This window comes from Camelus bactrianus, chromosome 22 (genome assembly GCF_048773025.1).
Source record: "Camelus bactrianus isolate YW-2024 breed Bactrian camel chromosome 22, ASM4877302v1, whole genome shotgun sequence".
Taxonomy (NCBI): domain Eukaryota; kingdom Metazoa; phylum Chordata; class Mammalia; order Artiodactyla; family Camelidae; genus Camelus; species Camelus bactrianus.
The window spans coordinates 29947766-29960706 of record NC_133560.1 but is presented as its reverse complement, the minus strand read 5'-3'; positions in this window follow the sequence as shown (position 1 = coordinate 29960706).

Genomic DNA, 12941 nt, shown 5'->3' with positions numbered 1-12941 from the left:
CCCCGGTCCGCCCGCACCTCGCGCCCTGGCGACCGCGGCCGCCGGCCCGGGACCACCCCCTCCCTCCCTCCCTCCCCCCGGGAACCAGCGGGGAAACTGAGGCTCGCGTTCTGCCCTGCAAACATCGCCCCCCCCAATTCCCCGAGGGCCCAAGAGAGAAAAGCCCGAAAACAAATACCTAGTGGGCCGCTGTGGGGAGTAGTTTGGTGGGGAGGGGGGCAGCTGGGGGCCAGAAATGGCTTTTCTGAGAAAGTGGGCTCAGACTTAAGGATCAGGAAGAAGCAGGGAAACCTGCCGGCAGCCAAAAGGGACCCCGGGGGAGAAACGGAGCTGGGGGCGGAGCTAGGGGGCAGAGCCGGTCCCTCACCCTCTTTGGGCCTAGGGAGAGGCGGGAGTTGGGGGGGGGAGCAGTTTTAAATGACATGGCACCTGAACAGCCCTCAGCCTGGCCAGGCACAGAGTAAACTCCCAGAGATGGGAGTTGAGGTCTCTCTGATTGCCACCACGATTGCTACCACCAGCAGACTGGGGTGTCTCTCCTCTCAGACTATGGGCTCTTCGAAGGCAGAGTTCCCACTGAGATTGGGAACAAATCTCTGCCATCAGACTGAGGTCTCGCTGAGGGCAGGGGCTCCATCTCCCACCACAGACCACCCCTCATTCTCACTTGGGAGGTGGGACCTTCTTATTCCCATTTGCGTATAAGAAACTTCAGGGTCATTTGTTAAGTCAATCAACAAACACATATTGAGAGCCTACGGTGGCCCAGACACTGCTCTAGGCCCCGGGGGCCTCTGTTAATACCTGCGCCTGTGACAGAGGTGAGTAAGGAAAAGGGCACACAAGCCCTCTCAAATTTATGAAGCATCTGTGACATGCCAAGCATCCTTTCAGGCACCAGGAATACAGGGTGGATGGAAGACAGATCCCTGCCTTCTCTGAGTTCAGGGGAACAAGGCCAGATCTCAGCTCCGAAATTATGGACTTATGTGTGTGTACAAAGAGGAGTTTAGGGGGCAGTCATAGAAATCACAGAGGGAACCTACGTATCTGGGATGTCTGGGAGAGGCCACTTGGAGGAGGGTAACGTTGGAGGTGAGACCTGAAGGATAAAGATGGGCAGCCGCGGGAAGGGATGGGGAGAGAGACCCTGAGGCTAAAGACATGAGTGCATAGGTGTGTATGTGTTAGAGGGAGCGAATATTCAATGGCTCCCTATTGCCATCAAAATATCATCCAAACTCCTTTGTCTCCCCACAAGGCCCTGCACAGCCCCCTTCCCAGAGCCCAGCTCCCTTCACTTTCACCCTCACTCTGCTCCAGCCCCACGGGCCTCCTCACTTTCTCCAACTCACCTGGTACAGTCCTACACCCGGACCTTTGCACTTACTGTTCCTGTTGCCTGGAATGCCGTGCATTCAGGTCTCAGCTCAAACGCCACTTCCTCAGAAAAGCCCTTCCTGGCCGCCCCTTTAAGCAGTGTTCACCCACTCTACCCTGTGATTCTCAAACATGGCAAGCTATTCTCTCTTCCTCTGTCCTATCGAAGTTCCTGTGGGTTTTTTTGTTTGTTTGTTTTGACATGATTGTTTCTTTGTGGGTTGTTCCATTTGTTATTCGTTGCCTTCACTAGGCTGTGTCAGGACAGAGCCCACCTTGGTGCCTGCAGAATGTGGCACACAGTGAGTGCTCAATAAATGAACAGGCAGTGGAATGAGAAGAAGAAATCGCAGATCCAGCTAAAGCCAGACACTGCTGGCCACACTCCTGCTGTGGGGACTTTTGAGAAACCAGGAGTTCCACAATTAATTCTTTGATGCCAAAAGTTTGTCACTCCAAGTTTTGGGGGCAGTCTGTGAGTCCTAATTCCAAAACCTTCCCAGGAGGTGTCTTACCTCCACTGGGAAGGCACCACTTCTCCTGCCTGGACCACTAGTCAGAGACATGGCACCCCTTCCTCAATCTCTGCTTCTTCCCACCATGCATCTGGGCTTCTCTTGTCAAAAGCCCTCCACCTCTTCAAGTTCAATGGCTCTTTCTTGACCATCTCTCACAGCTCCGCTCAAAGCAGCCTTTCCTCTCCCTGCCCCCACGCCCTCCAACCTGGCGGCCCTCCTTCCTCTCTGAGTGCTGATCTCCTTCCTCCTAGCCTGACCACCTGAATGTCACCTTTGCCCACACCTCTGGCTGCCCAGGCTCTGAGCCACTGTGTCCTCTTTGAGGCTTCAGCCATCTCATTTGTGAAGACGGCTCTGAGCTCGGGCTCCACACGTGGTCCCTACCCTGAGACCCAGCCCTGCGGGTACAGCCACCAAATAATTCCCCTGGACATCCCTCAGGCCATTAGATGCACTCTCTTCCCCCAGACCTGTCCCTCACCCTGTCAGGCCCCAGTCCACCCTGATCCCCCAAGACAGAGCATCAACCTAGACTCTTCTCTCCTCGACACCTGCCATGCAGCCCTGCTCCCCGTCCCCACAGCCGCCTGCCTGCTCCAGCCTTTCATCCTCTCCCATCTGGACCTCAAGCCACCTTCTCCCTCAGAGCAGCTTTCATTCTTGTGGAAAGAGGGAAAGCCCCCCCACCCCATCGACTTAAAACCCTCCCATGGCTCCCTAACGCCCTTGGGACAAAGTCACAGATCTTCCAGCTAGCATCAGATGCCCTGTACCACCTGGCCCAGCCCAGCTTCACCTCCCTTCCCTAGTTCAAACACTTTCTGCTCTGGCCACACCAGTCAGATTACCTAATCTGTGTTCCTTCCCACCTCTGGGCCTTGGTTTCTGTGATTGTCTCTTTCTGGAATTCCCTCCCCCTCCTTTTCTGCCTGGAGAAAATGCATTCCATCAAGGCCCAACCCAAAAGACACCTCCTCCGGGCAGCTCCTCCAAAAGGTGAAAGGCATCTCCCTCTCCACAGACCCACACTGAACACAGACTGTCTAAAGTTGGCTATAAGTGGGTATTCATTCTGTAACCACCTCCTCGTGGCCTTAGCAAGGACCAGAACCAGGTCTTGCCTAGAGGCTCCCAGGGTGAGTGGGAAGGGGCTGAGGACACACTCCAGGCCCACATGGTCAGTGCCAGAACAGAGGGAAAGCCCAGGGCCTAGGGGACCCAGAGCAGCAACACGAGCGCTGCCTGGTGAGTTCAGAGGGGGCTCCCTGGAGGAGGGGACCTTTACCCACCAGTCTTTAGATCCCTCAGCCAGGCATACTCCACAGAGGAGGGTAAATACAGATTTGTGGATTGCCTGAGAAGCCACAAAACCACACACACACACACACACACACACACACACACACACACACACACACACACACACGTCTTTTGGTGTGTATAATCTGCCAGGAAGAAGGCGATTTGCTCTGAGCAGCAGCAGCCCCAGCTTTGGGAGCAGCTTTCAGAATTTGGGGAGGCTCAGCAGAGAGCAGTCTGTGAGATGGGGAGCCCCCTAAGCAGCCCATTACTTGATAATTCGCTGAAATGCCACATCCGGCCAGAGCAGGAGGCAGGGAAAGGACTGCCAGCCTTGAGTTACAGCCCGGGCAGTCTAGCACAACCTTCTAATTTCACCGGGAAGGCTTCCCCCAGCTAACTACTTTGCCATCTGGGGCTTCACGCCCCACGCCTTTGGGTCTCTGTTTCCCCATCTGCAAAACCCTCGGAGAAGCTGCAAAATTGGGGGAAGGGGCTTAGCTTTTGATCTCTCCCCTCCCGCTGTACAGAAAGGCTCAGCCCCGGTTCCTGGCTGGGTTTTTATGATGTGGATGTGGGTTTTTTTTTTTTTTTTTAAAGGAAAAAGCTGAGAAGCAGCACTGGACCCAGGATTGCTCAGACCACCTTAAATCAGCCTCGCCGCCCTAGCTACTGTGGAAATTCCTTTCTCCGCGGTGGTTGGTTGGGCGCGCCAGCCAATCCGTCTGCCGCGCTCCCACATGGGTCCGTGACGTCACAATGGGCGCTGGCCAATGGAGACGAGAGATCCGGCAACCAATGGCAGAGGGTACTAAGATCGGCTGGGCCAATCGGAAGGCGGCGGAGAGCTCCCAGCGGGGTATGGAGAGTGCAGGTCCTCCTCCCTAATAGGAGCTGAGACCCTCGTGGACGCCTGAACCTGGAGGGGTTGGAGGAGGGCGGGGGATCCGGCTCGGTTAGTATCAAAAAACAGGGAGCAGCGAGTCACCCCCTGAGCCTGGAGGGTCTCCCTGTAAAAAAAAACACGAGCCTCTTGTCCAATGTACCACTTTGCAAAAGCGCAGCCAGCTGAGGGGGCCGACTAGCGCCTTTCGCCCTATTTCACAGATAGGTAAACTAAGGCAGAGACGTTAAGTCATTCCGGACGCCCCGGGAAGAACTGAGACTCTCACCCAAGCCCGGAGGCTCCCAAAACGGCAGGTCCGTTGGGGAGGGATGGGCCCATGCGTAGGCGAGGGGAGGTGTGGTGCAGGTCCCGGTGCCTCAGTTTCCCCGAGAGCGAACGGGAGAGGACACTCGAGCAAGCATTCGAGAGACTACGATCCCCACAAGCTCCCGCGCGGCGCCCGCCCGGGTTGTCAATCAAAGTAACGTGGGTCCCTCTCCGGCCCACGCTCCCCCGCCCGCCGCCTCTCTCCTGCCAGCTCCCGCTCCCTCCCCGCCGGCTCTGGGCCCGGCGCGGTATAATTACAGCCCATTGATCCGACCCGGGCCGGGAAAGCGGCTCCCTCGGGGAGGCCAAGCCTTTGGCTTCCGACATCGCCAACCTCTGCCTACCGCCCCTCTAGCCGAGATGCTGGGCCACCAGCCAGGCCTGTCCCCTCCTGCTGGCCATGGCTCGCGGGTGACCTCTGAGCCTCGGTTCCCGCCACAGTTGGCGTTAAGCTCCCCTCAGAAGAATTACATACAGGTTTCCTTCCACCCAGGAACATGGGGAGCCCTCCCGCCGTGTTCTCGAGCCCCCCACCTCCTCACGTGACCTGGAGACTCTTGAGGGCCTCTCTCTGGGCCACAGTTTTCTCACCTGTATAAGTGAGATGGTTACAGAAGACTTATTCATGTAACCAATGCTTTTTGCAGGCCCCAAGTGTGCAACCAGGGCTGGGCCATGCAGGAGGGGCTCCCAAGTTTGGGGAAGAGGGAGGAGTCCCAGGAGAGTGGTGGGGCTGGGACAGGGGGAGGGACCAAGGCTGGAGGTGGGGACAGGGACAGAGCCAGGAGGGAGGCGACTGTTTGGGAAGTTGGAAAGTCTTCCTAGATGTCACGTGAGGATGTTAAAGCCGGGGTTCTGCAGAATGCATAGGAGTTGCCTCATTTAAGCAGTGCCTTTATGTCACCCTAACCCAAAGTAGAAGACGAAAGATGGGCAACCTGAAACCCTTCCCTGGGACTGAGGAGCCTTGAGCTCTGACCCCTTGCCTTGCTGGGTGGACCTCTGAACATTCTGTGGCTGTGAAGTGGGGAGTGGACACACCCATGGCTATAATACCCCTCTGCCTACTTTCACCAGGGTCTGTAAGTGGCAACAGGCTCTGGCCAATGGCAGGAGGCACTAGGATAGGCTGAGGGCTCCAAACTCTAGCCAATCTGTGGGCAAGAACAGGGGAAAAAAGGAAGGGCTTTCAGGAGTCCAGGATGGACCTGGGCTCAGTGGGTATTCGCATCTTCAAATAAGTTCAGGCTATGAAGTACTTAAAATCATTCATAGTAAATGCTCAGAACGGGGTAGCCATTTGTACTCCGTTTATGCCCCAAGATACCTTTCCCTCCCAGCCTCACTTCACACACCCCAGCTGGGCCAAGCACTCACTCTCCACTCCCCCCACATCTTTGATCACCCATTAAAATGAATCAAATCCCATCCTTCCCTCTGCTCAAGAATCTTCCATAGCTCCCCATCACCCTCAGAATAAAATCCAAACTCCCCATCTCTGTCTACACGATCTGATGCCCACCACCTTCCTAGTCTCACCTCCTCCCTCTCTCCTCTGCGCTCACTCCCCTCCACCACATGGGCCTAGTCCCTGTTCCTCCAACACACCAGGCATGGTTCTGCCTCAGGGCCTTTGCACAAGCTTGTTTCCTTTGCCTGGACCATGGCCAGCTCTTCTCTTCCTTCCAGTCTTGGATCAAACATCACAACCTTAGGAGGTCTGGCCAGGCCAGCTTGGCTGCAGTGGCCCCCAACCTCCCTACCTGGTCAGCCTCTCTTATTTCATTTCCTTCAGAAGCCTCATCACTCTCTGAACACTTACAATTGACTTGCTTATGTGCAAAACCCATTGCCAGCATATGTGTTGGGAAAATAAAGGGGTGAGCTTAGAGAGGGGCAGAGCCTCTCCCAGGTTACCCAACAAGCTGGGTAGGGCCCCAGGGCCCCTGACAACCTGCCTGGTACTAACCGAGCCTGCAAGAGTCTGCTGCAAGCCAAGGCCACCCTACCCACCGAAGGCTGGGTTCACATCCTCCCTTGGATGCTGTGTTGCTGTGATTCTGTAAAATGGGGGTAATGACAGAAGTTTCCTCATCTTGTGTCACAGGATCAAACAGCTTGACAGATGAGTCGGCTTCAGCTATTACTATGATGTCAAAGTGACCAGTGTGGGGAAGAGGGCTGGAACTGGCCCTCAAGCGGCTATCCCCCGTTTTTAAACTCCCAGGGTCTCTTGGTCAGTGCATCTCGCCAAGACCCCACACCACCTATGCCCCCTCCATCCCAAGTCCTGGCTTCACCCTCTGCACCCTCCCTTCTGGCATCTCTGTGAGCTTGGACTCCGTCTCTCCCCTGGTGGGGGGCAGGGAGGCCTCCTTGCTGGACCCCAGCCTTGCCCAGCCCCCAGGCACTGCACAGGTGTAGGTGGAACAGTGTGGCCCAATAGGAGTCTTACTCCCTGGCTTCTGGCTTGCAGTAAGACGCTTTATCCTCTCTGGGCCTCAATTTTCTCATCGGGAAAAGGGGGCTATCCTGGGTAACGTTCCCCATGGCAGGGGTTACTCCTAGGTTAGCTGCTTTATTCATTTGATCTTATGTCTGAGGCTCACAACCGCCCTTTACAGTAGGGGTTGGGAACCTGCAGTAGCCAGAGGCAGTCCTACCTCCAGCCTTCTGCACCCCCCCTCCCGGGGTCCCTCTGCCTGGAACACCCTCCCTGCCCTCCAGCCTTCTCCCCCAGGCAGGCCCCTTCTGTCAGCCAGGCCTGCGCTCAAATGTCATCTCCTCAGAGAGGCCTACTCGCATCTCCTGGCTTAAGTAGCCCCCAGTCATTCTCTGTCTCCTGGCCTTGCTGGATTTTTCCTCCCACAGCCCTTGACTGTTTTCTGAAATTATCTTACTTGCTGGTTTATTTGTTGTCTGTCTTCCCTACATGCTGTGGGGCAAGAGGGGCTCTGTCCTGGGTCCCAGGCCCCTACCACAGAGCCTGGCCACGCAGCAGGCGCCCGGTAAATTTCGGTTGCCCAGTTGCTGGTGGGTCTGGCTTTGGAGTGGGGTGGAGGAGAGGCGGCCAGGCCCAGAGACGCCTAGGGACCTGCCCAAGGTCACACAGCGCCGCGCTTGGTCTGTGGCTGCCCTTGGAGCCACCCTCCCAGGCCGGGTGTGGCCGAGTGCCAGGTGGCCCGCCCCCTCCTGCCCAGTCGCCGCCGCCAGGGACCCACCGTTAACCCCGCGGGCCGGCCCAGCGCGTCACCAAATAGGCGGGGTCAGGCCCAGCAGGGAACGGGGAGCGCGGGTACCGCCCCTCCCCGGGCTGGGATCTGGGAGGCAGAGAGGGGAGGGGAGGAGGAAACGGAGGGGACAAAGGGGGAGGAGGCGGAGGGGAGGGGGAGAGGGGGGAGGGGGAGAGGGTGAAAGGGGCGGAGGAGGAAGGGGCGGAGGGGCGGAGGGGCAGGGAGGGGGAGGAGGACGCGAGAGGGCGGAGGGTCAAGGGCGGGGGAGGGGCGGCCTTCCAGGCCTGGCAAGCGCCCAGCAACCGGGCCCAGCGGGGGGACGAGGTTTGTGGGGGGAGGGGGGAGCACGGGCGAGGTGGGCAGAGAGGCGCGGATGTCGGGGAGGGGGCACAGAGCGGGGACACGCGGGGAAAGTAGGAGGGAGAATCTAGAAAGACCTTGAAGGACAGAGGGAGGAATAGAAAAGAAAGATGAAGACACAGGGAGATAGAGGCTCAGAGACGCCCAGAGGCGCGGGGCAGCAGAGACAGAGAAAGGCAGGTCCCAGGAGAGACCCACAGAGCGGAATGCTTGGTGGTGGGCAGAGGATGAGGGTGCACGCAGCTCCCCCCTACAGCGACTAAAGTCAGAAAACATCCAAATACCACGCGGCCTCCTCTTGAGGCCTTACCTCCGTCTTCCCTCCATCCTGGCCCCCCTGAGTCCCCAAGGGATCTTGCTCCTCCTGGATCTGGATGCGCCCCTCCTCTGCTCAAACACCTTCCATGGCTCCCTGTGTCCCCAGCTCTTCCACCTGGAGGGGAGCATCCTACAGGGCTGGCCTAGGCCCACCCATCTCACTGGCTTTCTGCCATTTTCCCACTTTCTCCCTCCGTATTTACAGAACACCTACTGTGCCCCAGGCACGATTCTAAGCCCAGAGGATTCAGGGGTGACCAAAAGAGACCGAATCCCTGTTGCTGCAGAACTCATCTTAGAGTGGGGAAAACACAGGACAAGGGAATATTTGTTGACCTAAGCTGTTTAAAGCGATCAATGCCGTGCAGATAAAGCAAGCAGGAGGTGGGGGTGGTAAGGAGTGCAGTGGCTTTGGGGACAGTGTGTTCCAGGCAGAGGGAGAGGCCCAGAGGTGGCACCAGGCTTGGTCACCCTCAGACACGAAAAGGAGCCCAATTAGAGTGAAGGCCCTGAGCAAGGGGAGAGGCCACAGCTCTGCCCACCTGCCACTGGGTCCAGAAGCTTCTCCTTCTCTTTTCAAAATGGCTAACATCAGGACCTGGCAGCTTGGAACTTCCTGTGTCAGAATCCAAGTTCCGTGGCTGGGTGCCCCTGGGGAAGTCACTTTGAGTCTCAAGCCTCAGTTTCCTTATCCATAAAATGGTTCTTCCTTCACCGGTCATCTTCAATAATTAATTGAGAGATGCCCTTGAAGCCTTGAGTCAAAGCCAGAGGATAACAGATGCTCAGCAAATCGCAGCTGTTTGTGATTTCTCTTATCCATATGATTTGCTCTGCCTTCCTGATTATTTCTGGTTTGGCCCAGCAGAGAGCAGGAGATTGGCTGCAGCCCTGCCTTCTTTTGTGACTTTGACAACTTCCTGCCCTTCGACTGGCCTCGGTTTTCCTGTCTGCACAATGGGGAGAGTGTACGGTCATTCCAAGATCCCCGATTTCACTGTCACCGCAGCTCCTTTTTGATTCTCCTCCAAATCCAAGTTCAAGCCACAAACACAGAGGCAGTTGACTCTGGGAGGAGGAAGACCACATCAATATTTCAGGCGGCAGATGTACCTGGCCCGCCTGGGTGGTGAATGTTTAATGTGTCATGTCCTAGTCCTCACTGGCCTTCAGAGGACTTTTTTTCTCCCTGGCTGGGGAATCTGTTAGTCCTGGACACCTCTAGGAGGAGGAGGTGGGCCTGGCTCTAGGGGCTGGGCTGTGAGACTCCAGCACTGAGGACAGCGGGGACATCAGAGTGAGTCAGGGACCTGTACACCCTCCATGCACACAGATCCCTCCCTGGAAAGACCCCAGGAAACAGGGAGGGTGCTGGAAAGGGTACTCCCAGAAAGGGCGAGGGTCTGGGAGGGGGACTGGGGATGGGTGCACCCAGTCCCCTCTGCTCCTCTCCTTCAAGTCCTGTGCCCAAGGAGCTGGGGGCACAGCGCTGGCTACCCCCTCATCCCCCGCCCCCTCCGGAGTTTCTCCGTCCCTCCCCACGATCTCCCTCCCTCCCCCAAGGCCCCTTCACTCCCTTACTTCCCTCCTTCCCATCCCCACCCCCGTCCTCTGCTTTCCCTCCTCCCTCCTTTCCTTAACCCCCTCCCTTCCCTCTGGCCCTCCCTCCTCCCCCCGCCCTCCCCTCCGTTCTCTCCCCTCCCCCCCCTTTCTCTCCGTCCTCTATCTCTCCCTCCTCTTCTCCCCTCCCTTCCTCCCTCTTCTCCCCCTCCTCCCCTCCACTGTCTCCCACCGTCCCCTCCTCCCCATCCTCCCGCCTCATTAGGCGCGGCCGCGGAGCGGGGCCCATTAGCGGATCAATTAGCCGAGGTTGCCGGCGGCGCGGTCGTTAAGCGCGGGAGGCCGCGGCGGGGAGGAGGGCTCTGGAGACCGCACCTCCGCCCGCCCCAGCTTCCTGGCCGAGATCGGGCCCTCCCAGGACCTCCTGGTCACGCGCCCCGCTGCGGACTCCTCGGGGGACCTGGGGACCGAGCCCACCGGGCGGGATGAGGCTCCGAGGCCCAGAGAGACCCCAGGTCACAGACCTGTCCGTGGCTGGGCAGGCCCCTCCTTCTTAGGAGAAGACTCCTGAGGGGGACACTGTCAGCCTTGTGAGGCCCCCCACCCCAGCGCCCTTCATCTGCCAGCAACATCAGTAATAATAATAATAATATCAGCTGATGGCTGGTAAGCCCTTGCCAGCTTTCTGCTAATCCTCTGAACAGTTTCCCAGAAACAGATCAGACAAGTGACTTCACTGGCCTCACTCCCCCATCCCTTCTCGGCCTTGGTCTCTACCCACATACCCGCTGACACATGTTGTGTTTTCCTAATGCATCTGTCTACCCCAGCCACAAGGGCAGGGACGTATGTCTGTCCTGGTCCCTGCTGTGTTGCTGGGGCTGGGAGTGGGGGCTCAGTGAATGAATAAATAACTGTGCCAGGCTGTGATTGTAAATAATATGATCCATCTTCGTGACAACAGTGGGTTCTGTGGTTATACCCGTTTTACAGATAGGGAAACCAAGATCCAGAGTGGTGAAGCCACTTCCCTGGATCGCTCTGCTGTGAGAGGAAGAGCCAGGATTTAAACCCACCCTGGAGACTGCATGCCAGGAGCCATTGTGTGACATATTAATAACAGCTGCTGGTCCCTTTCCACTTGGAATTTGTGTAGGCCTCGGTCTGGGGAGTATCAAAGAATCTTGCTTTGGGGCCAAGTTCAGAGCGGCCTTCAGAAGTGATTGCTAGGAGTCTTAGTCTAATCTGTGGGATTAGAACGTGGGAGAGGGGGAAAAAAAAACACTGTTCCAGGCAGAAGGAACAGCATGTGCAAAGTCCTCCAGGCAAGGAACAGCAAGATGTTTCAACATGGCTGCAGGAGGAATGACGAGAGGTGTAGGTAGCAGGACCGGCCCTCAGGGTCCCCTGGGCCTAGAATTTATTCCAAGGATCAGGGAGGCCAAAGATAGTCTATTTTAAAGTAATTTTTTTTTTAATTGTGAAATAGGGGGAGGATATAGCATAGTGGTAGAGTGCATGCTTAGCATGCTTGAGGTCCTGGATTCAATCCTCAGTACTTCCATTAAAATAAATAAATAAAATAAGTAAGCCTAATTACCACCCCCCAAAAAGAAGATAATAAAGGATAATTAAAAAAAAATTGTGAAATAGAACACATAAAAAAGTGTACAGGTTCTAAGTGAACAATTCAATGAATTGTCACAAAGTGAACACACTCATGTAATCAATCCCCAAGTTACCATTACCCTTAGAAGTTGCTTTTGTCCCTTCCTCAAAGATAACCCCATGACATCTGATACTATAAGTCACTGGGGCCTGTTTTTTTCTTTAGATAAATGGAATCACACAGCATGTACTGTTTTGTACCAGCTTCTTTTGTTCAGTGTTAGGTGTGCAAGACGCATGGTGTTGAGTGCAGTGGCCTCTCCCTTTTCCTGGCCGCATAATATTCCACAGGCAACTAACATCACAGCATATCCATCCTACCCTTGATGGACAGCTGGTGGTTTCCAGTTTGGGGCAATGATGACTAACTACAGCTGCTCTCAACACTTCAGTGGCATTTCTGTTGGATGGACCCAGCATCCAAATTCAGGGGAATTGCTGGGTACCAAACAGCCTTCTGAGGTGGATGTAACAATTTACACTCCCCAAGTGGCAGAGGTGAGTTCTGATTGTCAACACAAGGATGAATGTTAAGCAGGCAGTGACCCTGTCACACGGGCATTTTGGGAGGTGCTTTCACTGCAGTGGGGGAGGGGTGGGACCCAGTAGGAGAGTTACCCCTGTCCCCTCTCTGCCTCCTCTGTCATCATCCCTCCCTCTCTCACTCCATCCCTCCTTGTGCCCTTGGCTCCCACTGGATTGGGAAGGCAGGTGAGATGTCCTTGGACCTCCTTGGCGCTCCCAGCTCCTTGAGGGTGTGATTTCTATGCCACGCAGCCCTTGCATAGATCTTGCAAAGTTAGGATGGCAGCCCCCACTCCCCTCTATATCCTGAGTGGACAGCCTTAAGTTCTTGGCTCAAATGCCAGGTGCACCAGGGAAATCACCTTTCCTTCTCGGTCCCCCAGGGGGTGGTCCATCTTGGATGCAGTGGGGTGAGAGCAGCCTCTAAGTGGTCCTTGGAGGGTTGAGGTCCGACTGGGGGTCTGTTTCTCTGATCTAGAAAAAGGGATCTGTGTATGTGCAGTGGGGGCGGATTCCAGTCTCAACATCCTGTCTCTAGGGTGAGGAATGTTCTTCAGGAGCCCCTTGGCTTGGGACTCAGAAACCAGCTCCACTTAACCAGCTCTGCGACCCCCTAGCTCTTCTGAGCCCCTCTGCCTGCCTGTCTAAACAGCTGGCTAGACCACAAGCACCTAGGCGGTGCTGTGTGACCAAGCACCTCAGCCTACCCTCTCTGGGCTATGAGTCAAGCTGGGGAGTCCCACTCCGCTAGGACTCTGAATACCCCCTCGTAACAGAGAAGGGGGCTCAGACTTGAAGGAAGCCCTCCTCCCCGCAGAAGGCAGACAGCTCGAGCAGCCCGCAACACAGAGGCAGGAACACGGCAAC